Source organism: Nesoenas mayeri, assembly GCF_963082525.1.
Source record: "Nesoenas mayeri genome assembly, chromosome: 4".
In the NCBI taxonomy this organism is placed as follows: Eukaryota; Metazoa; Chordata; class Aves; order Columbiformes; family Columbidae; genus Nesoenas; species Nesoenas mayeri.
In genome coordinates, this window is record NC_137540.1 from 47,514,940 (window position 1) to 47,541,311 (window position 26,372).

The 26,372-nt window shown below is 35.8% G+C and overlaps 1 protein-coding gene across 3 annotated transcripts in view; it reads left to right on the plus strand.

Moving 5' to 3' along the window:
* The window catches only part of SGCZ (sarcoglycan zeta), a gene marked incomplete at its 3' end in the record, with an annotated part of 441,296 nt that overhangs the window by 198,229 nt on the left and 216,695 nt on the right, over positions 1 to 26,372 (plus strand). The window lies entirely within an intron of this gene.

A 26,372-nucleotide genomic window follows, 5' to 3' on the forward strand; every position in this document is an offset into this window, starting at 1 on the left:
AGCAGGAAAACTGGTCATGTACTTTGAGTGCCAAAAGCCTTCTGAATCAATCCTGTGCTGGTTTGCTTTCCTTTTTATGCAGGTATGCATCCACTCTACTACTATGTGATAACTGCAGCCTGAGTCTTGTGCCCTATCTATAACCAGGTGATTGAGATATTAATCCTAGTAGCCTGAATTTAAACATGAGCTCTGAATTAGACAATCACAGAATCACAGAATGGTTGGGGCTGGAAGGGACCTCTGGAGATCATCTAGTCCAACCCACCTGCTAGAGCAGGTTCACCTAGAGTAGATTGCACAGGAATGTGCAGGTTTTAAATGTCGCCAGAGAAGAAGATTCCACAACCTCTCTGGGTAGCCTGTTGGAGTGCTCTGGCACCCTCAAAGTAAACAAGTTTTTCCTCATATTCGGATGGAACATCCTATGCTTCAATCTGTGCCTGTTGCCTCTCATCCTGTCACTGAGTACCACTGAAAGGAGTCTGGTTTCATCCTCTTGACATTCATCCTTGAGATGTTTGTAAACATTAATGAGATCCTCTCTCAGCCTTCTCTTCTCTAGGTTGAACAGACAAAGCTCTCAGACTCTCCTCATAAGAAAGGTGCTCTAGGCCCCTAATCATCTTTGTAGCTCTCTTCTGGACCCTCTCCAGTAATTCCTTGTCCTTCTTAAACTGGGAAGCCCAGAACTGAATGCAGTTCTCCAGATGTGGCCTCACCAGAGCAGAGTAGAGGGGGAGGAGAACCTCCCTCGACCTGCTGATCACACTCTTCTTGATGTACCCCAGGATACCATTGGCCTTCTTGGCAACAAGGTAACATTGTTGACTTATGGTCAACCTCTTGTCAACCAGAACTCCCAAGTCCTCTGCAGTGCTGCTTTCCAGCAGGTCCACCCCTAACCTGCACTGGTGCCTGGGGTTATTCTTCCTCAGGTGAAGGACCCTGCACTTGCCCTTTTTAAACTTCATTACGTTCTTCTCTCCCCAGTCCTGTCCAGGTCTCACTGACAGGCAGCACAGCCTTCTGCTGTGTCAACTGTTCCTCCCAGTTTGGTATCATCAGCAAACTTGCTGAGAGTGCACTCATTCTCTTCATCCAGGTCATTGATGAATAGGTTGAACAGGACTGGACCTAATACTGACCCCTGGGGGACCCCACTAACTACAGGCATCCAACCAGGATCTGCACTGTTGATCACAAATGAAAATCTTTAAAGCAGTTTCCTACATTCTTAATTTCTGTGTTACTGAATGAAACCTGATAAATAAAACCAAAGGTTTTCAAAGCCATTAAGCCATGTAATCCACCCATACTTGTGGGTCCAACTACAGCCTTCTTAGCTTCATCATTCCTTATTTGTTCTATTTCTTAGTTCAGCAAAGTAGTACTAACTGGTGAAATTGTCCTTGGGCCCTTCCAGCTCCAAAATGAACCCAGAGGAGGGTGAGGGGAAGGAAGTCTTTCCCAATATACGTCTCAAAGTGCATTCACACACCTTAGCAGATTCATAGAACAATTTGTATTTTGAAGAGTTAGGGAGAATTTCCATTGTAATATATCAGGTAGTAAAAATAAGTATTTCTTCACTGCATATTGCCATGCAGGTTCAGTGTTGAATTATTACTGCCTTCACTGATAGGTGATTCAAAATGAGTGTGTTTTTAAAAAACTGTTTGAATGAGGAGTAACTTCAGCCAACGGGAGCTGCAAATAAGAATTGAAGCTTAATGCAGGAGTTGAAAAGTTTGCATAATGCAGAGAAAATGAAATATACAGAAGGAGAAGTATTCAGAACACAATACAGTTGAAGGGAAAGCAAAAGACACTTGTGGTAGAAACATGTACAGTATATTGTGCATACTGTATATCTATATGTAAATATATATTTTTATATAAATTATATTCATTTACTAACCATATTTTGAGATATATTAGGAGCAATAATGTATTTTTCTGCTGTTTTGGTTTATTCTAGTGTTTAGATTCATGACTATAATTTCAGGCATTTATCGCAGGATGCCTGTGCTGAGAGAAGCTTAGTTTCTCTGGATGGTTCATATTTTGTTGCTGGACAGTGAGTGACACTTCCAAGGGCAGTTCATCCCAGCTTAGAGCTGAATTACTATGTCAAGGTGTTTGCTTATCTTCTGCCACAGTATTAGAAAAAGCTTCAGCTAAATAGGCTGGCAGTCTGAGAATTCATTTAAATGACTGAATTGCACTGCTGAGTTAGATGTCAGTACAGTTGGTGTGTGTGTATGTGTAGGTCTGCAGTGTTTTTTATTTGTTTGTGGAGTTGTTGTTTTTTCCCCCAAGAGGTATTCTGAAAAGGTCTGGGTAGTCATGCAGTTGCCTGCTTATTTTATATTGTATGTATTGTTTAGTATACTTGCACTACTTGTTGATTGTCACAAATCAGGAGCAGAACAGCTTTGCACTTGTGTCTCGGGTAACAGGGGAAAAAAAAGTTAAAAAATTCCTTTACTTCTTAAATTCCCCTGAGAACTAAGATTGGCTCTTCTGTAGTGATGGGGCTGCAGCTACCTCTGCAATACAAAGCAACAGAAAATTCGGTAGTAATTGATATATTTTAAATTTTATAGTTGGTGATTAGTATTATTTATTTGTAAGTTGTATATTTGTCTTTTAATTATGTACGCTGAGAAAACTGAATAATATTACAAGTAGGTGAAGGAAATAAACACTGAATGAAGGGCTGCCAGCTTTTAATTATGCAAATGATCACCGCTGCGGAAGAATTATTTAGTAATCTTTTTGTATTTAGAATTGCAAATCTATCTCCATGATTGTGTTTAGAACAAATGAAACTGGATTTGTGTAACCTCTTTTCTGTACATCTTTTAATACAATTGAGCAAAGTATCAGTAGTCTTAAGAGACCTTGTAATGTGCAATGGGTCAGGGTAGTAGAACTAAAGTATTACTGTCAATATTCTTCTTGTAGGGGATCCTGTTATATTGTACTGCATTACTCAAGAAGCAGCAATTAGCTGGTTTTACTGATTTGTATGTATTATATTTTTATTAAATGTTTTCTTAACATTTTATAGCTGTATGTTTTTGTGTTCTCTTTTTGCTGTGGAGCCCAGTTGGATGTCTAAACTATGGCTCTTCCCAGGTGGTCTATTTTGTCGTAGTCTCTCCCACACTTGCAATACCCTGGGTTATTTTCCTGGGGTGCCTCTTCTTTTTATACATTTTTGTCTTGTGTAAATTTTACAGCCTGGTGCTGCTGTTTCTGGCAGAGTACTTGGCACTCTGGCACTAGCTCAATGAGTAAAGAGTACTGAAAGAGCAGGCTAATTTATAGTCTCTTCACATCATCCTAAAAATGTATCTGAGCTTCACTAATGCTGGTAGGCAGTAGGAAGGGTATTTTTAAAATTCATTGTGGGGTTAAAAAAAGAAGGAATTAAAAGCCCTGCAAAACAGTATTATGACAGAGGGGATACATAATTAATAAAGTGTGTTTAGGAGATTGTACACTAAACAGTGAATATAATTTCCTAGCCAGGGAAAGAGATTGTGAGAGCATTGTCTGTCACTGTCCAGCTTGATTGAGCTTTCCTGGGAGGGAGCTCTTGACTTTCCAAGTGTAAGAGTCAAACTGTGCTGTCCAAAACACTGCACATGGGTACATGTCTTCCCCAACACTGAAGAACAGGCATATATAGATGAGTCATGGAGGTAATCTGCTAGCTACTCACACCCAGAAATGTTATTTCTTACATTTTAGTGATTTATCTATGCTACACAAAAAGGACTGGTGTGAGATATTGCATAACGTTGTATAGTATTAACATTTTGTAAATAATTTTTCCCCCCCTTTTTTTTTCCTTTGTGTGAGACTGGGACTGTGATGTGGAAATGGTATTTGAAAAAGAAAAATCTAAGTATTTAGAGGTGGCAAACCCGAAATTCAGAATGTGACCAGAATTGCCCATGGATACTTTGGATGAGCTCTCCCAAAAGCTAGTAATATAACTTCTGAAATGCAGTGTTTCCCAGAATGTCATTAAAATTATGACCCTTTGATGTCTTGCACTTTTGCAGTATCTTTTTTGACAATGCCACTTTATGAACAGTTACAGAAAGCACCACATGACAGGCCAGCCTCAAAACATTTTATTTTTATGTCTTCAGCATCCTAGCTTCCTAGTTTAAGTAAAAAAATTAACATAGATATGAAATAAGATTCCCAAAGAGTAATTTGTGTTGTTTTTTTCCTTTTCATTTTTAAGATAGGATTATGTCTATATAAGGACTCCAAAATTAACACTGTCTTAAATTTTAAGGAATTTTATGTCATTTTCTAAGTTGTAAAGCTTAGCTGATACTTAATTTGTGTTAATCACTATATCTTCAATTAACATGGATATGAAATTTTAGTAATTAAATTTGAAATAATGGTGGGAGGACAAATAGTTAAAAGGGGAATTTAGTCTTATAGAAAAATAGAGATTAAAAAAATTAACAAGTGTAATATCCAAACAAACTCTTTCTCAAGACAGGAAGGAGAATTTGCTGTAAAAATTATGTGGAAGTTGTCCAACAGACACTTTGAGTGAAACACAGCAAAAGGAACCTTATGCTTTGATTCACAAGATTAACTCTTTTAATAAAGTGTTGTGCAATCTGTGGTGTTTGCTCTAAATCAGGAAGCTGTGGTGTGAGGATGTTCACAATTTGACAACTTGTAGGAAGTTTTGCACTTCTCAGGTAGTTTGCTTATTTTTTTAGTTAAATATTCTACTCAAAACAAAATAATAAGACAGATTTAATTCTTATGTCAGTTGTTTATGAGCACTGCTCATTTGTTTGATAAATGTGAATAAGACAGTGTAAACCACCAAAAGGTCTGTCTAAATGGAAAAAAACATTTGATTTTATTTTATTACATGTTTTGTTCAGGTTTTTGAGGCACTTTGTTTGCAGAACAGTAAGATTCTCTGTATTATATCTACTATCTTAATAAACCTTTCTTGTTCAGAATGTTTTGGTCTTTTTTACTTGTACTTTATTTCTCCTATCTCCTTCATACATAAAATGTATCTTTGTAGAGCTTTGTCCCTTTAATTATTATGCTTTTTCAATCTGATATATTTATTTATACATTCAAGTACATTTACTACATTTTTGTTACTGGTGTTTTTACAGCATGTTGTTCACTATTATCAAAGTAGTCTGAAAATACTGCAAGCTTGATTTCTAGACAGGTCAAAAGCTCAAGTAAAGAAGAAAGATCATGGTGTCTCCACTGAACTCTGGAAGCGTTACAGGGATCAGCTTCATTTTACAGTTGGGCTACATACAGAAACTGTTCTATCAAATGACCATGGTAACCCTGATCTTTCTCTCTTTCTTCTCTTTTTTTCTCTTTTCCCTGCCATTATCAACTGTCACTATTTTATGTCTACCATATGGGAATGTCTAGTATAAATCTGAGGTCTTGACACCACAAACACTAACCGAAAAAAACCTTCTCACCCCAAACACCTTAAAATTCAGATATATTTTTCTACTTGGTACATAATAATATAGAACTGTTTCTCATAAGAGCCATTAAACATTATAACTTTCAGGAAAAATAAAGGATAGTGAAACAGACCAAAACATTGTTCTGAACAGAGAAGATATTAAGAGACCAAACATAATAGAGTTTATTGTTGTCCACCATTAATTTTGAATGGTTCTGCCAAGATTATTATTAGCAGAGAAAGCAACACGACCACTCAGTAATTCAGGATATTGTCTGTGAACAAGTTCTGTTTACTGAACAAGTTTATTATAATGTGTTACAGGAGATTACAGATGCTTGGTATTTTGTTCACCTTTTGACATGTTCAAAAACATAAATCGTGAGTTTGTGGTTTCTTTTCCTATAAGGGCTCTAAAACTGGTCCTAGATTAATTATATGTGCAGCCATCAACACAATCCAATAGCCAAAGTCATGCTTGCATGTAGCTCTGGATAGGGAAATAGTGTGTAGTGATCGGCCAAAGGAATTTGCCATGCTGCTAGATCTTGTGTCCATGAAGAAATAAATATTCTTCACAGTCCCAAATATGGATAAATTTTCAATTTCAGCTTTGATTGTCATTATCATTTATTCTCATAAATTCCAAGAAATTAGATGTTCAAGGCTGGAAAAAAAAAACACAAACCTCGTTGTAATATTAATTCTGCTACATTCAGATTTTTTAAAAAAACAAACAATAAAGGCATATTCACAGCAAATATCACAAGATTTTACATTGATCTTGTTATTCAGCAGCAGCATGCTTTTTTCTTGTTATGCTTTTGCAACAAAAGCATTGCTGCTATTTAGAGGAAGCCTGGTGTAGCATTGATGTATTCTGCTCATTACCAGTTGATGTATAGGATAAAGAAGTACATATTGAAAAAGCGTGAGAAAATAATGGTTTTTTGCTTTACTGAATTGAGAAAATAATGCTCAGTCATTAGAAAGAAATTTAGGCCTGTGAGTGGGTATAATTCTGTCTCTGCTTCATTCGCTGCTAGCTGGCGATCTGCTAATTTGGAGTCTAGAAAATGAGCGACTTTGGTCATTCTTTGCATTTAGAAATACTTTGGAAAGGTGGAAAATGCTTCTTCTAGAAATTGTGGTTTATTATATAAGAGAGAAGTTTAAATAGGAAAGTAGAATTGTTAGTGCTATTAGTGCTAATAATGCTAGGGAAAAAGGAAGAGGTTTTAAGTTCAAAGGGACAGCTCCTCTTTTTTATGTACAATCTCAGAAATATATATATTTTTTTCTAATTGATGAAGGGTGTTATCACAGGATGCTTGGTGAGTTTTCTGTCAAAGCTGTGGGTAGTTGAAGATAGTTTAAAGAGTTTCTGTTTGTATCTGTTAATTTGGAATTCATAAATTTCTCATCTAAGCAGAAGTGTATGCTTTTAATCAAAAGGAAGAGAAATATGACAATTTCAGAAGCTCCTTAGTCGGAAAACCAAAACCCAAATTAAAAGTATCAGTGAATTACATAAAACCCCCCTACACATAAAAGACAGTGGAAAAGCACATTTTCCACAGGACTTTAAGTTACACATAATCTTATAATCACAACTTTAGTGTTTCTGTCAATATGCATATACAGCTTGGCTTGAGGGAATTTTTTTCAAATCAGTGAAAGAAAAGTCACAGCTGCATCTTTTCTCATGTTTTCTAATGTTCTTGTAATGTTAACTGTCGTTTCAAAGCCTTATGGTGGTGAAATGTAACACCTCTGGAAAATTCTAAATAAATGAAAGTTACTGTAGTTGGCTGTTGGGAAGACTGAAAAAAAAAAAAAAGAATAGATCCCTTTTCTCAGTCAAATTTCTGTGCCTAATTTTTATTAGTTTAGCTGTCACTATAGTAAAATATGATGTTGCTGGCTTCAAATATGAATAAGTGAGCCTAATTCTTGAATTTAAAAGTCTAGCTAGCTTGTATAACTTTTGCTTTATGTGTGAGCAGGGTGGTGAGGGTTTTTTTTTTTTGTTTGCTTGGTTGGGTTGGTTTGGTTTGGTTGTTTTTAATTCCTGAAACTAGTCTGAAGTGTCTTCATATTTCAGTAAGACCTAGAACTCAGAATTCAAGCAATCCTCATCTTTAATTGATGTTTCTCGTGAAATAATCCAAGGGTGCATACAATGCTAAGAAATACAGCTATAGGATCAGGACTGAACACGTGGTTCATTATTGTTTCCTTGGAATGCTGATGAATTTATCTTGAATTACTCTTAAATTCATTTTCAGAGTAAAGGTTTAATTTCATGGTTATGGGTGAGATACTTGCCACTGGTTTATAGCTAATATATTCCTGAAATTTTCCAGCATCGTATTTTATAGATTCATATTCAACTCTTCACCGGGTATTTGAAAAGCTTTAAAATGTTTTGATAAGTTTGTAATTCTTAATCTGGTGCTCCATTTCCTTTTTATTTGTAATATTTTTCAAGTGATTTTGATACATGCAGCATGTAATTTGAATAAAACTTGAATTTTCTAGAAAATGTTGCTGTTTCTAAGATGGTAATAAACTGGTTGCTGACTCAGTTGAGTGAGAATATTTACCTACTGCATCTGTTAACTTTGTATTGAAAACATAAACATGGACATTCGTATTTGTTATAAACATAGTAATTACGTGGTAACCTCTCAGAAAATTAATACTGCCATAGCGGAATACTACGTTTCTCCATTTAGTCAGCCAAGAAATATTCATGAATAAGGACCTTTTTAAAGTGGTTGTGCTGTTTTAAAATAACAGAAATCTTTTTGTATATTGTTTTTTGAAATGGCTAAACAACATATACAACATGAGGAAATGAAATGTGTACAGATTTCTTTTCTTCAATGTTGTGCAAATTCTTGGCTTATTTTTCCTCTATTATTTGCTTTTTTTCCTTATTTTTGCAGCATCATGTATGTAATCAAATGTCAATGTAAGATTTTTTTTTCTGTTTCATGGTGGAATTTTGAAAGGTTAATAACTCCACATATAATTTACTTTGAGGCAAAACTTGACAGTGAAGAACTGTTCTGCAAGCATATTTTCTTTTTTTTTTTTTTTTTTTGTGATTTGAAGAACTGTGAGTATTCTTACATAAGAAGAAAAAAATCAGTATTTTAGACATTTTCTGCAAAGCAAACATGTCTGAAATACGATATGAAATGTAGCAGATGTTTCCTTTGTTATCTGTCTATATTTCATCCAAGAAAATAAAGGAATAAAAATTAAATTTAAATGTAATAAATTTAAATTTAATAAAACTAGAAGAAAAATTAAATAAAAAATAAACTGATTGATACAGATTATAACGTCTTCTGGTGCAGGACAGAGCAGTTCACGTACTGCTCAACAAGGGGCACTGTCATAATGTCTGAAGCTCTGGGAGCTTCTGAAGTGATGAGAAGCATCATCAAAAGCCAAAGAGAAGTGTTTTTATACTTAGATAAATTGAACTAAATTTCACTCAGGTTAATTTAAATGGCTGGTTTTAGAGCTTCTTAACAAGAGCAGTAGGAAAATAATAAAAGTCAACAAGAGGTTAAGGATAACAAGTTTTAGAAATGTAATCATATGTAATTTCTGTTTCTTCAACCAATCGATAGGCAGTGGCAAAATTTAAGTGTGAAATGGCAAGGAACCACCCAGAGAGTGAGAGTCCCAAACAGGCTGAAGATACAGAGAAAAGAAAAAGACAAAACTGTTTCAGTTGCAGGTGTTGACAAAATCGATGAGGGGACAGCAGGATGACCATGAGCCAGCACTGCCAGGAAGGCCAATGGCATCCTGGGGTGTATTAGAAGGGGAGTGGTTAGTAGGTCGAGAGAGGTCCTCCTTCTCCTCTACTCTGCCCTGGTGAGACCACATCTGGAATATTGTGTCCAGTTCTGCGCCCCTCAGTTCAAGAAGAACAGGAAACTGCTGGAGAGAGTCCAGCCAGGGCAACAACGATGATGAAGGGAGTGGAACATCTCCCTTATGAGGAAAGGCTGAGGGAGCTGGGTCTCTTTAGCTTGGAGAACAGGAGACTGAGGGGTGACCTCATTAATGTTTACAGATATATAAAGGGGGAGTGTCACGAGGATGGAGCCAGGCTCTTCTCAGTGACAACCAATGGTAGGACAAGGGGTAATCGGTGCAACACAAGAGGTTCCACTTAAATTTGAGAAGAAACTTCTTCTCAGTGAGGGTGACAGAGCACTGGAACTGGCTGCCCAGGGGGGTTGTGGAGTCTCCTTCTACAGAGACATTGAAATCCCGCTTGGACACATTCCTGTGTAACCTCATCTAAGTGTTCCTGCTGCGACAGGGGGATTGGACTAGATGATCTTTTGAGGTCCCTTCCAGTCCCTAACATTCTGTGATTCTGTGAAGAGGACTACTGGCTTTTTCTGAGGATAATGACCTAACTGGCACAAATTTGGTTGAAGGAAGATAGTTGAAATATGTAATGCAGAAGTACACAGTATATAGGAAAGTTTAGGGCAAGGGGATTGGTAGTGATGATACATATTTTAAAGTGAGATATTATAGCAGTCAATAATAAATCCTATTTTTTTTCTGATGGTATCAGAAATAGAAAATCCTTCACACATTGTAGGAGGAATGCACATTCAAGAAGGTAAAGCCTCTGCAAGATAAGACCATGGAAGAAAGACTAAGTGATATTTATGCATCCATCTTCTCTATGGATCCACTTTATATCATAGCATGCTAAAAAAAATTATTCAAATCAACCTGTTGATAGAAGACAAAATTGATGAAATCAACTATAGCAAACTAGTTACTCTGCCCTTAAGAATTCTTAGGCGACACAGCCATGGGATAGAGGAGCTCCTAACCATCACATATGGCCTCTTGCTTGAAGATGCCTCTGTATCAGGGGATGAGAAAGTGGCAAATATAATGCAGATTTTTTTAAAAGTGCTGTAGAATGCTAACTCCCACCATGAACTCAGGTAGGAGTCAATCTGGATTGCCAAAGGTCATGCAACAAAAACTCTTATCAGGTGGAGAAACTGAAGTAAATTATTTCCCACAGGATGAGGAGGAGGGTCCTGATACAAATTAAGACCTATTTAGGAGACTAAACCCAACGATATAAAGGGTTAATGATAAAATTTAGAACTGAACTAAATATGCTCATTTGTGTCCTGATTCTCTGCACATTTATTGATATTATTGTATAGAAAATGAATGCAATTTGAGTGTGTAAGATAAGGACATTTACAGATCTTTTCACTAGTCTGTATATTTAAATACTGTTTTGTTCTTTAAGTAGTATGGCACTGTTATGTCAGACTTGCCAGAATACATTAAAAATGTCAGTGTTATCTTGAGATTATATTAAATGGCGAAAGCCATTTTCAGTTTTAGGCTTCACTTCTGTATACCAATCTGAAACAATTTTTCCATCAAACATTTTAGTATTAACCTGATATAGAAGTGTATGTATATATCTTACACATCTTTCCTCTTCAACTTTGTCTTCCCATCATCAGTTTTGTACAATATTTTATCTGTAGAAATCTGTATGAAAGAGCAACAAGATGACTTTAACATAAAACTAATGAATATTTCTGATTCTTTTATTTATTATTAGTGAAAATCCCTTCTTCACTTGTTTCATCTGGCAATAACTTTTCCACTATTTTATGTGATTTTATTCTGTATGAAGAGGGTTTTATTTCTTTTTTTGGTTACTGTCCTTATAATACTAGCTCTCATCTCACTTATCACTGTAGTTCTGTTCCTTTTTAGGTATTTCAGAAAATTAAATAGCAGTTATGATATTTGACTTCATCTTTTTGCTAATGGAAATGATTTCTTTGGGCATGTTAAATGGTGTCACAGACACCTGAAACTGTAATTCTTGCAATTTAATATTAGTTAAATTATCCATTACCAAATATTGGAAAATTTGCCTTTTTTTAATAAAAAAGTAAAACTGAATACTATTAGTAAAGAGAAGAAAGTTACTTTAAGGGAGCAGCAGATGTGTTCTTCAGACTAGCTAAATATTTTAGAGTTGACATTTGTTTTACTGCTGTGATGAGTTTGGTTTTTTGAACTTACTGTTCTGTCAGTGGAGTCAACCTAAAGAACTTAATGTGGAAGTATCTCATGAATTACTTTAAAACAGCTGTTGTTTTATATTTACATAGCAAATCCTAGGCAAACAGCAGGCTGTGGAGAAACATTAATGAAGGTTTTCTACAGTATAAAAATAACATCACATTCTTAATACCCTTCCTAAAGCTCTCCCAGCACTTTATTGGCTTATTTTGGCTGGTGTCGTACATTGAACTGATAATTTCAGAGAAATTTGGCTAATGACCCCTAGAAATAGTTATCTAGGCATGGCTTAGATTAATTTCACTAGGTTCATTGCCTTACAGTTATCAACTCTGAAGATCATCTGCCAACGTGTTACCCACTTACTTGACTTGGCAAAGGCATCAGGAGCTGTAACACTACCCAGAGGATCTTAATATTATGTGCACAGTGTATAGCCTTCTACAAAGCATTAATTAAATCATTGAATGAACCCAGCACCAGTCTTGAGCAAAAGCTTGTCCTCCACCCAACAGCTGCTTAGCTTTTTTGGCTTACTTTCCTGTGGACGCTTGTTAGTGCCTTTCTGAAAATGTAAATAATTTTTGCCCACTGGTTCCCCTTGGCCATGTGCTTACTGATACCTTCCCAGCCATTCAACAGGTCTCTGAGCCAGGATTTCCCTCTGCAGAAGTTGTGCAGGCTCATTCCAACAGACCATGTTTGTCAATATGTAAAGTGACATTATTCTGTATTACAGAGATTTAAGAGATTGCCAGGAATGGAAGTCTACATAGATATGTTAGATTATTAAACACTTTTTTTTTTTTCTGGGGGATGAGGAAACAGAAAACTGTTCTTTGTTTTCCCTGTCTTTTTTTTTTTTTAGTTTACTTGCTAAGTGTCTGTTACCAGTTACTGATGTTTTTTGTCACAATGCTGAATGTACCCTTAGATATTTTCAGAAAGAGTAATTAAGAAAAAATTAGGTAAAATTGAAGATATAATCTTAGCCTAAGTCTATTAGTGAGCATTCCCAAAATATAGGGATATCAGTGTGTGTGCATATGTGTAACAGGTGGAATAGTTCAAGGGAAAATGCTAGCAACAGTTAGATGCAAAACAAGTGCCTTTTGAATCTCTAATAGTCTTTTTCCACCACTGTTTGTCTCAATACTAGGACTATTTGTAGCACTTTGTTATCTTCCAGGCCATCAATTAAGCAGCATTAATCTGAAAATGATTCCATATGAGTTGTGTTAGGAAAAAATATGTGTGATCCTGCACAAATACAAATAATAACCGGCTTTGAACATGCTGGAGTTAGATTTTCTATGCACTGTTTTATGATAAGCCAAGAATACTCCTTGAGTTCATGATGCTTCTGATATCTTTTCAGCATTTGATAGATATTACAATTATCTGTAATCTCTATAAGCTGTGAAAAGCATCAGATGGCATCTAGCCATGGTGGTCATCAAACCAGTCTTAATTTCTGAAATCATCTAATGTTTGTCAGGATAAAGTTGCTGCACATGTGTATATTTAAAACTATTTTTCTCTTATGTTCTGATTTCCAATAGATGTGAATATCCAGATTTTTGGGTTTGTTTTTTAGTATGATGTTCATAGTTGTGGTTGTGAATATAGTTAGTATAGCTGGGATTCTTAAATTAAGCAGTTCTTTGCTGCCAGATATTTTACCATAAGTAAGAAAATACTGTGCACATTATCTATTTTCTTTTTGTGGTGTGTGTGAATATGTATGTGTATAAATGTCATAATAGATTGTGTCTGGATTTCAGACTCTCACATTTGTGGTTCAGCATCAATTTTTTCACTTCACAGTGAATATATCTTTGTGTTCTTCAGGTTTCTTGATGAACGTTTGATAACCAGAGGAATCTAAGATTTGAAAACAATCCTGCCATAGATTGTAATTCCTGGACTGATCATGGTAAAAAAGTTCTGGCTGGAGTGTGCTGACCAGCCAGTTCCAGTTCAGTTTTGATGTCTCTTGAGTGATTCTACTTTGCGTGTACTTTAACAGGTGATAGTAGATAGTCTGAAGTACAGACATAGATATAGCTGTTGTTTTGGTTTTGTGATGTTAATGATTTTGAACTCCATTCCTGGGTATCGTGCTTAGCTGGGTTTCGAACTCCATGTCACACATGGCCATTCAGAGCTTCTGTTAAGACACAAATCACATTATTGGACACTGATAGATTTTTTGTTTTCCATCTATTTCATGTGGCCACATTTGTGAGAGATAGATAATTTTAATAAAAACCAAGTTCTCTCATTGAGGAATAAGCTCACATATATAATTCTAAGAAAACTTTTTGAAGATTTAAACTCACCCTTGTCAGATGGACAACTTGGGTTAGATTGGTGAAACAGGCTGTTTCAAGTGGTGCTCTTGTACTGATTGACTTCAAATTGAGCTACTTCTCAGGGAAATTTTTTTGCCATATTGCATATTTTAATGTTGGAGATAGAGCTATGTACTTTCCTCTTGGCTAAATGTGTCAGCCTATATGTAGCTTCCTCCCTGCTTCTATTTCATAGTTAAAAAATTGTATGTTAACGTATTTCACTCTTTTTTTTTTTTTTTCCTGTTGCCTTTTTATTTCATTTAGTGGATTTCAATGAGTATTAGTTATTATGGGAAGTATGAGGAAATGACTGATTTGTTAGTAAAAAGTGCTAAGCAACTTCAATGGTTTTACTTGAAAGTCGAACAGCAGATATTAAATTTAAAACTTTATTTTCTTAAGGTAGTTGTTTAATGAAGGAAATGTAGAGAACACAATTTTTCCTTGTAGTGATTAATTCATTGCAATTCTATATTGCATTTAAGTTTTGCTTTTTATTATTAGTGACTAACAATGGAATAAAGATAATTATGGAATTAATAATGGCAAAATTAATAGTTGTTTAATAAAGAGTAGTTTAATCTTTGATAGCTTTCAGAAGCTTTTTGGATAAATGCTGTTCTTTCAGATATTTTAAAACATCTAGTGTAAGCCTTTAAGGGGACACCCAGCATGTGCTATGATTCTGCCCACATGGCAAGCTTTTGATGTTGCAAGTAGGAGAAATATGTCCCTGTTTAAAAGTGAGTATGTTGATATACGCAGCAATTGTTTAGATACTCCCATTGACAAGTACATTTTTGTAGGACTGTAGAGATGTGTTAAGTGGAAAACCAGAGCAATGTGCTTGTTATTTCTTTAAATTGTTATCATGTTATGGAAAAAGTAAGTACAGGAAATAGTGGGGTAAAATGCTTGTAAATGCTATTTCATATTTCTCTATAAAGCTACAAGTTTTACAAAAGATGAAATGGAAGAAATAATAAATTATTACATTTTCCTTTATGCAGCACTTGTTATATGACTTCATAAAATCTTGTACGTCTGTCTAAAATATTAGAAGAATGAAAATAGAGCATAAATTAAAAGAGTTTGTCGTAACTAGTGACAAGAGATAATTTGGCTGTCAAATAAAACACAACACAATAATGCAAGCAAGTAAATACTAATATGGCTGGAAGGAAATGCATTACCTTTCAAGTCTCTCTTTGAAGTTGACTTGAGAAGGCTTAGAGTTAAAGAAGAAACATTTAAATCCATTAGGTATGACATAACAGAAAAATGGATATAATCTTTCCTAAAAATACTGCTTGAAATGTTGAAGTCTCTTAATCAGACCATCATGTGCCATACGACATCGTTCGGGATGAAGTTTTGGTTAAAAATAATAAGCCTTATTAGGTTTCCTAGTAATTATAAAAACAAACAAAACAACCAAAAATATAAAACAAAAAACCCAACAACAACAAAAACCATGGTATCAGCAATCTGTACGGCCAAGATTAACTCCGCATCCCTTTGTGACTTCAGGCATTAGATCCCATTGCACGTTAGATCCCCATGCACATTTATCTAAGAAAATTACTTCTCAATGCAGTTTAATCTAAAAACAAGCAAAGCTCTGACTTTGGAATCTTCCTGAAGGAAATAAAAAGTGACAGGAATTAACATCGGCTTCCAGAAGAGCTAGGACCTAGCTCTGGCCAAGAAGGCCAACAGTATCCTGGGGTGCATTAAAAAGAGTGTGACCAGCAGGTCAAGGGAGGTTCTCCTCCCCCTCTTCTCTGCCTGGGCGCGGCTGCATCTGGAGAACTGTGTCCAGTTCTGGGCTCCCCAGTTTAAGAAGGACAAGGAGTTACTGGAGGGACTCTAGCCGTGGGCTAAAGAGATTATTAGGGGCCTAGAGCACCTTTCTTATGAGGAGAGACTGAGAGAGCTGTGTCTGTTCAGCCTGTAGAATAGAAGGATGAGAGGCGATCTCATCAGTGTTTATAAATATCTTAAGGGTGGATATCAAGAGGATGAAGGACTCCTTTCAGTGGTGCCCAATGACAGGGGCAATAAGGGGCAAAGAGCACAGACTGAAGCACAGGAGGTTCCATCTGAATATGAGGAAAACCTTCTTCACAGCGAGGATGCCAGAGCACTGGAACAGGCTACCCAGAGAGATTGTGGAATCTCCTTCTCTGGAGACATTCAAAACCTGCCTGGACACATTCCTGTGCAATCTATTCTAGGTGAACCTGCTTTAGCAGGTGCTTTAGCAGGTGAGTTGGACTACATGATCTCCAGAGCTCTCTTCCAACCCTAACCATTCCCTGATTCTGTGACCTTAGCTCAGAAAGAAAATAATGAAATTAAGATAAATTAGCTCACGAACGAAATCACTCTACTGATTGAAAGAGAGGAATATTTTCAGAAAAGATGGATTTTAACATGCTTACAAAGTAGAAAACCAAAGGAATTAAAGCCAATCATCTTAAAGCCTTGAAGAAAATGCCACCCCACAGTGATTCTGGATGTCCCTGCAAGGAACTCCAGCCTGAAATTTTGAAGTCATGTTCATTTTCAATTTTTCCAAATGATGTGCTAGCAACAGATCATTTTCTTTCTCTTTTTAAGAAGTATTTGTTGAGTTTCTGGTAAAAAGAGGCATTATTAATTTCTTCCACTGACCTCTCTGTGAGTAGCCTATTATACAAGTTTAGCTCTTTACCTTCATAAACAAATATTTGAAAACAATATATTGAAGCAAATTATTGTGGTAACACTGGCACCATGTCTTTCACTGTCTTTTGTGAACAAGTTCTACATACCTATCCATTTTTTCTCAAATGGATTGGTGTTGTATATTTTAATACGGAAGAGCAGATAATTTTAAGTTAAGATTAACATAAAGTTATTGTGCTATTTTTTAAAATGACAAATTTATATTCAGGGTAATTCTGATGTACTGTGTATTTTAGAGAAAGATCAATTAATAATGGAATCTATTTTATTATATGTACTACAGCCGTAAGTTTCAAAATTAAATATTAAAAGAAATCCACCATTTCCTCAGTTCTGTTTGGCTTAGAGATTTTATCAGGTTCTGTTTCCTCATAGGAAGGTAAATATGTTAACTGGCAAATACGTTCATTATGATGAAAGAAACAAATAGTTTTATTTAACAACTTGTACTTATTTCTGCGACATTTCTTTAAATAAATAGTATTTATTAAAACATACTTTAGAAAGGCCTGATCACTAAACTTGGAAGTTTCCATGCAAAATAAGACTTTCTTGAAAAAACAGAGATGCTAATGTTTCTGAAACAGTGCTACAGATGGAGATTAGATTTGCACTTCCAGGCCATTTTAAACTATATTTGTGGTTGGCAGACCTTATTAAGGATAGATGTATTCTAAATCAAATGTGACAACTACTTAATTGGTTTTGGGAACGTGTTCTCTCCTTTCCTTCTCACCTCCTTGTTTTCACTACTTCCTTGTTTTTTTGGAAATAACTAAGAGATTTTTGTCCAAATGACAACAGTAATCAGAACAATTACATGACTGAGAAGGGATGGAGTGGGTAAGCTCTGCTTAGGAGTTTAAGGTTTCTCCTGTCCTCTTGCCAGTAAAGTGTATTAAGACTGATCTTGTGCTTGCCCAACTTAATTATTTCTAAATATCCGTGGATCAGAAAATCAACTTTGCTCATACCTGGCAGTCTTTATATTAAACTTGGACAGTGTGAAGACTTTCAGTTTTTGTAAATGTAAGTTGTTCTTTTGGGTAGCATATTAAATACAACAACAAGAAGAAATTAAAAGAAAAAAATGAAATAATTTTTTTTCAATATAGTGATAATGTTTTAAGGTGTAACAATTATTATCTAAAAATATTGCTAACATATCTACTATTCAAACAGAAAAAAGACATTAACTGTAAGCTCAGAAGAAATGCTTGTAAGAAGAAGTTTTTAAGTATTGTATTCTCTCAGTCTGGAATTTATATGAAGAAGATAGAAATCCATAGGCTGTAAGCTAATTAACCTCAGAAAATTTGTTTTGGATGTGCTTTTTGTTCTAAAGAGCTAATCAAATGTGAAAACTGAGTTTTTTGAGATTAAAGCCATGATAGGTCTCAACAGCTCCCTTGTGAATCCATCTGTTCATAATATTATCTCCTTGAATCATGAGCGCACTATGAATATCTGCAAAAATTTTATTTTGTAGTGAACATTCCTTTTAGCAGCTTCTTAAATTATATTGTGATGCCCAGCAACCTAAGTCAAAAGACAGGAATGGGGAACAAAATGAAGCCCCAATAATCCAAGGGGAAATGGTTGGTGACCTGCTACACCACTTAGACACACACAAGTCTATGGGGTCAGATGTGATCCATCCAAGGATACTGAGGGAGCTGGTGGAAGTGATAACCAAGCCACTTTCAGTGATTTATCAGCAGTTCTGGCTAACCAGGGAGGTCCCGGTTGATGGATGTGATGCGAATGTGATGCCCATCTACAAGAAGGGCCGAGGAAGAATCCGGGAAACTACAGGCCTGTCAGTCTGACCTCAGTGCCAGGGAAGGTCATGGAACAGATCATCCTGAGTGCCGTCAAATGGCACATACAGTACAACCAAGCAGTCAGGCCTGATCAGCATGGGTTTATGAAAGGCATGTCCTGCTTGACAAACCTGATCTTCTTCTATGACAAGGTCACACACTTAGTGGATGAGGGAAAGGCTGTGGATATTGTGTACTTAGACTTCAGCAAAGCCTTTGACATAGTATCCCACAGCACTCTCCTGGAGAAGCTGGCAGCTCATGGCTTTGCTGGGTAAAGAACTGCATGTCAGGGCTAAAAGAGTTGTCATGAATGGAATTAAATCCAGTTGTTTGCTGGTCACAAGTGGTGTTCCCCAGGGTGCAGTATTGGGGCCAGTTATGTTTAATATCTTTATCAATTATCTGGAGTGCACCCTCAGTAAGTTTGCAGATGACACGAAGTTGGGTGGGAGTGTTGATCTGCTAGAGGGTAGTATGGCCATACAGAGGGATCTGGACTGGATGGATCGTTGGGTGAGGTCAATTGTATGAGGTTCAACAAGGCCAAGTGCTGGATCCTGCACTTGGATCGCAACAAGCCCCAGGCAGTGGCACAGGCTTGGGGAAGAGTGGCTGGAAGCTGCCCAGCAGAAAAGGATCTGGGGGTGTTGATTGACAGTGGCTGAACATGAGCCAGCAGTGTGGCCAGGTGGGCACATGGCTTGTATCAGGAATAGTGTGATTAGCAGGACTTGAGAAGTGATCGTCCCCCTGTACTCAGCACTGATGAGGCCCTACCTTGAATACTGTGTACAGTTTTGGACAATGAAGGGCAATGAAGTTGGTGAGGGGTCTGGAGCACAAGCGTTATGAGGAGCAGCTGAGGGAGCTGAGGCTGTGTAGCCTGGAGAAAAGGAGGCTAAGGGGAGACCTTATCGCTGTCTACAACTACCTGAAGGGAGATTGCAGTATGGAGGGTGTTGGTCTCTTCTCCCACTTAGCAAGTGATAGGACAAGAGGAAATGGCCTCAAGTTGCACCAGGGGAGGTTTGGATTGGATACCTGCAAGGGTGAATTATCATGGACTCCACACAATGCAATATGAATTCAAGTGAAGCCAATTTATTACAGAAGCAAGCCTCCTTGTATATACAGTTATTTTCTGATCACTTATCCATGCTCCATGCATGCATTAACTGATTGGATATTGTCTATGTTCACAAGCTGTCCACGCGCCCGAGTCTCACTGCTAATAGGTCTGTTGATTTACCTTGTGTTTTCAGCTTTCCAGGGTGGCCTTGAAATTCCTTTGGGCCTGGCTAGTTTAATAACAAATCTCCATCTAATAGAAACCCATCCACACATTAACTTCAAGAAAATCCCTGAAATCTCTCACAGATATCAGGAAAAAATTCATCATGGAAAAGGTTGTCGGGCATTGGAACAGGCTGCCCAGGGAAGTGGTAGAGTCACCATCCCTGGAGGTGTTTAAAAGACATATAGATGAGGTTCATAGGGACATGGTTTAGTGCCTGACTTAGGTTAATGGTTTGACTTGATCTTGAGGGTCTCTTCCAACCAAAATGATTCTATGATTCTGTGTCTTAAACAAACATGTATACATGATTATTTTTTAGTAAAATGTACTGTCTAACACAGAATCTTCAACAGCAAACAAGTGAAAAATCAATCACCACGGTATTGACTGTAGAGAGCGATACCAGAGAATGATACCAGATACTGTAGAGAATGATATCAGAAATCCTATTGAATATTGATTTTAAACTCAGGCATCCCTTCATCAGTGCTCTGTCAGTCTTGCAGTAGAAATAGCTTGCTGCTTAACTGTAATGTTTCCAAATTGTCATAAAGAGTGACTTGTTATGCTGCTTTTATGTATTTTTTTTTCCATGTATATTTAGGCATATATCCTCAGTACACATTGTCATCTTCATTTTTTCCCCACTGGTTTTGAAATAACAGGTTCTTAATGTTTATAGATATATAAAAGGTGCATGTCATGAGGATGGAGCCAGGCTCTTCTCGGTGACAACCAATGATAGGACCAGGGGTAACCGGTACAAACTGGAACACAAAAGGTTCCACTTAAATTTGAGAAGAAACTTCTTCTCAGTGAGGGTGACAGAGCACTGGAACAGGCTGCCCAGGAAGGTTGTGGAGTCTCCTTTTCTGGAGGCATTCAAAACCTGCCTGGACGCCTTCCTGTGTAACCTCATCTAAGTGTTCCTGCTCTGGCAGGGGGATTGGACTGGATGATCTTGCAAGGTCCCTTCCAATCCCTAACATTATGTGATTTGTGTGATTCTGTGATTCTATGAGTCAGGACATGAAGATCTTTGTTTAACTGAAATAATGATACAACGGGGGACTTGATTCTTCTGGTTATTCCAAATCATCATAAGTTGTCGATGCCTTTAGTGTCTTTCAGTTCTTTTCCATTGCAAGAATATATCACCAGTCTTGAGTGACTAATATGATAAGTTATTCAAATGAACAAACAGTACAGTGAATAAAGATACAACAGGAAATATTTATCAACAAATATAAAGCAAATACAAATATATTTTTGCAGATAGTAATTTTTATACCTTGAAGAATCTATCTCATCAGGAGAAGAGTAGAAGGGAAAATTCCTGCTCAAAAAAAGGAAATACTTAGATAAGAATGTTATCTTTATCTTCATACATAACTGGGTTTCCAAGGATAATGGAGTATGCTGATATACCTGACCTAGAAATTTAAACTGCAATATTAAATTCATTCTACCTCTAGGATAGATGGTATACATGCCAGATTGCCTTGAAAACATTTCCCATGGATCTAATGAGATGATGTCCCAGAAACTTGACTTTTAAGGGAAGAATATCTCACTCTCTATAGACTGAAAGCATAAGACACAAATAACAGGTATAAGTTACTTGCTCAGCAATTTTGCCAGTGCCTCAGTGAGTATTTCATATTTTCTAGTATGGTAAAGTAGAACTTTATTTCATTTTTTCTTGGCAAAAGATGCTTCAAAATTGAAGCTGATTATCATTAAAGAATGTAATAAATATCTCCTTTAAGCATAAATATTTTTTTTCCTTTTTAACTTTTAGTCATATTAAATCAGACCATTTAGGCTTTCTCAGGAATGACGCTTCTCATCATTAAATGGAAATATAAGCTTAAATTGCACTACTTCACATTCTCCTATACTAAGTATAATACAGACAATGAAGGGCCCAGAAGAAAAATTATGTTCACTAGGTGAAATATCTTCCTGTACAGAGGGCTCAGGGAAAAACTTAGCAGTTTCATTTTTTTGGTCTGTCTGAAATTTAAGAGTCTGTATGATAAGATGAGATGCTTCTTACATAAACAAGATCAATCTAAGCACTCTGAGGGAAACGCATTATGAATGATAGTGGTTACTCTGCCTTTTTTTTTTTTGTCTGCTACATTGATTTATGCACTATAAATGTTTGATTTCAGTCTAGATACATGAAAGTGTGACTACTGTAACATGGTATACGTAGAATTTTATTTAATTTAACAGACCATAACATTGCTAAAATTTAGGGTTGAAATATTTATTGACTGCAAAAGCCAAGCATAGTGGTCTAAAACAAAGCAGCAAGCCTATCCTTGGAGTTTAAAAAAAAATAAAAATAAAAATTCAATTTTTGATATCTTGTAAGCATATTAATTGACTTTTAGGTCTCATAATTCCAAAAGGGTTGATTACCCACTCTCTTGCAGTGCTTTGACTAAATAAATTAAATCTCTTATCCATTCATAGGGTCCAGAAGAGATGGACATTACTTTTCCAGTCTAGTCGTACATATTATAGGTTTACACATTAACAGCACAATATTGAATGGCATTGTAGACTCAGGGAAAAGCAGTACTTTGGATCTGACATTTCTCTTTGTCACGTGTTCATTTATAGTACTTACTGTTAATATTTATTAAGTTTTCCCAAGATGGCTTTCTGAAAAATAATGAAAGCACTGATGGTGGTTGGTGTATGAATGTGGACGAGGTTGGAGTTGACTGAAGACCTTGTGACTGCTTACAGGGGTAGAAGCTTCAGATGGGAAGAAGTATATACTATGCTGGCAAAGCTCAAAACAAGCTTTACATAGTCTAAAAATGTTTGAGGAGGTATTGTGATTCATCAGACAACCTAAGAAGTAGCTGTGCAATGCTTCACTACTGCAGTAGCAGTTTCTAGTGATGAGCATGTAAGGTGAAGTCCTTCAAGAAGATTTAGAAACATAATATGGGAATCACCGTACTTCCTTTATCTAGGATCTGTGTGCAGAAATTGAGTGATTGACTCATTTCTCACTTTAGAAGCCAAAGATAATTCACTTTACTTTTTGATTTTGTCAGTCCAGATGTTTTTCTGCCTTTTTTTTTTTTTTTAGTTTTCTTTGTGAGATATCAGAAATGAAGTATTTGAAGTATTTGAAATCTTCTCTGAGATGCAGAGATAGTGTTATTGCCCTCTTCTACAATAAGATACTTTTGACTATGAATTCTGAAAGTGATTGCTATTCTTGTCTGTGCCAAACCCTCTTGGCTCCACTTACCTTTTTTCCTGTTCACCACCAGCCTTGCTTTTCCTGGTTCTTCTGTTTTCTAGAATTCTTTTTCACACTTAACTTTTTGTTCTTGGTTTATTTCTGAGAACCAGCTTGCATTTTGAAACTAAAAAATGCTGTATTATTATTTTAGCATTCATAATAATAGGATTTTTAAAGTTCTGTGAACACAATGTCTTTATCTTCACTGGCATTTGTGTGGATAAATGATGCTGTGTACCCATTCTCTGAAGTTCTTAATGAAAATATTAAGTAAAAGGAGACTCACAATTGCTTCATCCAATCAGGTAATTTGTTAATCAGTTCAGCAAAATATTCTTATATGATGTCATAGATAATACACTGGAAATTGCTTTTGTAAACATTTATGAGCACTAGTGTAAAAGTTTTATGAAACTATATTTGCATATTGTTCTTAGTTCTACTGCTAATTTTTAGTTTATTTTCCATTTTGGATTTCATTAGAGAGTCAATAATTCTTTGAAACAGAATGGAAATAGATACATGTAGTGTTTACATTTTACCTCTTTTTCCACAGTTAATACTTTCTGAAAGAATTCTTATTTGTTGACCAACATTTCAGCTAAACAACCCTCCTAAATTAATGAAGTATTTAGTTGTTATAGGTTGCTTTCGTAGGCCTACTCCTCTGTTCTTAATCAAAAGCTCAGTATATATGTTAGCTAATTCCCATAATTCCCTGAGATTTATATTCCCTATGCTTGATTTATAGTTCTTCAGCCATTCTTAATTATTCTTTTACCTGACTACATAGGAATTATTTTTCATGACCTCTTATGAGTTATAAATTGAAAACAAAAACAGGAATTCAGAATCATAGTGATACTGTACCAATTACTCATTTAGAGGCTTACAGTTGTGTAAGATAAGCAAGAAGTTGATATTCACCGAATAGTTTCCTGTCTCCAGTGTGTATTTATGTCATGCATCAAAAAAATCCCAAACAAATAAAATCAAGGCTTCAAGGAAATATTCTCTCATTGATTAGACAGTGAGATTTTGCTTGCCAACTTATTCTCCGTATTTATATGGTACTAACCTTTAAAATTATCTATTCTGAATTTTAACAACACAATCTATCTGTTTATTCACTCTGTTTCCAAAGCTGTTGCACCATTTTAATTAATTGTTCAGGCATTCTGAGTTTCTTGACAGCAATTTTCTCAGCATCAGCCAAGTGATAAGACTAGAGTAATACTTTGCATGTTCCAGATTCCTTTTTGTGAACTACTGTCTTCAGTTCAGGAAATTAAATTAGTTTATTAAGAATTTCGATAGATATAGAATACTATAGTGAATATTTAACATTTTTGAACTGTACTTTTCACACTTTTTCCAATAATGTGTTATTAGGCTTTTTTTAAAAATTGTGGTTTTTAACATGTTTTTTATTTCTATCTTTCTACAAGGATGATAGTGGATTGTCTCAGAGTTTGTTACTAAATACTACATTTTTGTTATTTAATTGCATTAAAAGAGTCAAGATTGAAGAGATGAGACTTTTAAGTTTTGCATGGTTTGTGATAGCCTTCAGTAGTTTTTGAAATAAGATAATGAGGATGATGGGTTACTTGAAGACATGGGAGGCTGAAAAATGAAAGCAATTTCAGTAGCCATTTTAGAAATCAGGCAGAAGAAGATTGTTTTCAGAAACAGTGATGCTTTAAGCCATTTTCAAGGGACTTGGATAACAGGCCATGAATTAGAAATGATGATCATAATTCAACAACAAATTATTATAGTCACCAAATATTATAATGAGGTTTCTCACATTAACTTTTAAATCCCTAATATTTTACAGAACTCATAAAGAAGACAGATTTTTTTTTAATATTTCTGCAGCTCACAAGTACCTTTTCAGGTGTCCAAAAGCAGTTCTCTTAACGATGCACATATACACAGGCTGGATACATGGCATTTGTCACACATTCTATTTGTTTAATCTGAACAAATGTATGGTGGCAAATCAGTCTGTTTTATTAAGTCTCTGTATTGTGGATGTCACATAGTATATCATATAGTCTGTTACATGGTATATATAGACTTAGGAAGGCACAGAGATTAATTTATTCACACTGTAAAATAATTACCCACTGCTTTTTCCAGTAGAAAAATACTCTGTGTATGACTCACTCGCCTGAGGAATTAGGTATCTGCAACTTGTGTTGCCTATAAAATGCTTGAAATGAATCTGTGCTAAAGCAAAAGGTGCCTTGCTCTGAAGGAGAACTCGCAGTTTGGAGACAAGAGACACGGAGTAGGATATTTAATTTCTAAGAGGACTCTGATCAGAATCCCTAACATATTTCAGATAACTTAGGAAGTCGAGTCAAAAAGAACAATTATAAACATTTATTATTTTTAGCATGTTTATTTTTCATGTTACAAGGAATAGAGAACTTTGGAACCGTAAAATGCTAGGTTTCCTCCTGCTTTAGAGGGGAGAGCTTGACAGGGATGTTGGGAGGGAAAGAAAGGCTAATGTTAGAGCAATGATGAGGTCACTTACATCAGCATAACTACCTCAATAATATGCAGAAGTTAGCAAGGAACTAGCTTTCCCTAGAACTGGAGTTTACTGTGGAATGACCCTAGCATCTTCAATCAAGATCATAAGTCTGTTGGTGTGCGGAAGAAGCAAGTGTTTAAAGGCTGCATCACCAGAAGTTTGCATAAAGAGGAGATAATAGTCCAAGAAACAGGAGCTGCATCAACCAAAAATGAGTGGTGCTGAGGAAAAATGCATCAATGCAGTAGGAACTTTCTTAAGTGTTAGAGGCTCTATTCTCAGACTTTAGTATGAATTATCGATAAGTCTGTTGATCAGAAATGTAAAATGTAGGAATCATTTGTGGAGAATATTCCTAATCAGAAATACAATACAAAGAATGAATGTCAGCCTGTTGAATTGGATTTTTACAAACTCTGCCTTTATTATATATCATTAATCACTACAAGAGAGGAACTATTCTGAACATTTTTGATTAGAAGGCTTGATTCATTGATATAAACATCAGTGAAGTATAGGAAGTTGATCAAATGAGAGGTTCTTTTCTGTTTCTGCTATACTTCTAGCATCTTTTCTCTGCCATACTTACCAAGTTTATAATTTATGTTGACATACTGGTTGAAGTAATTAATGACTCTTAAGTACTGGTGAGTTACACTAGCTAAATTAACTCCGGAGAATAATATATGTTATTTATTAATCTGACAGACTTTTTCTAAA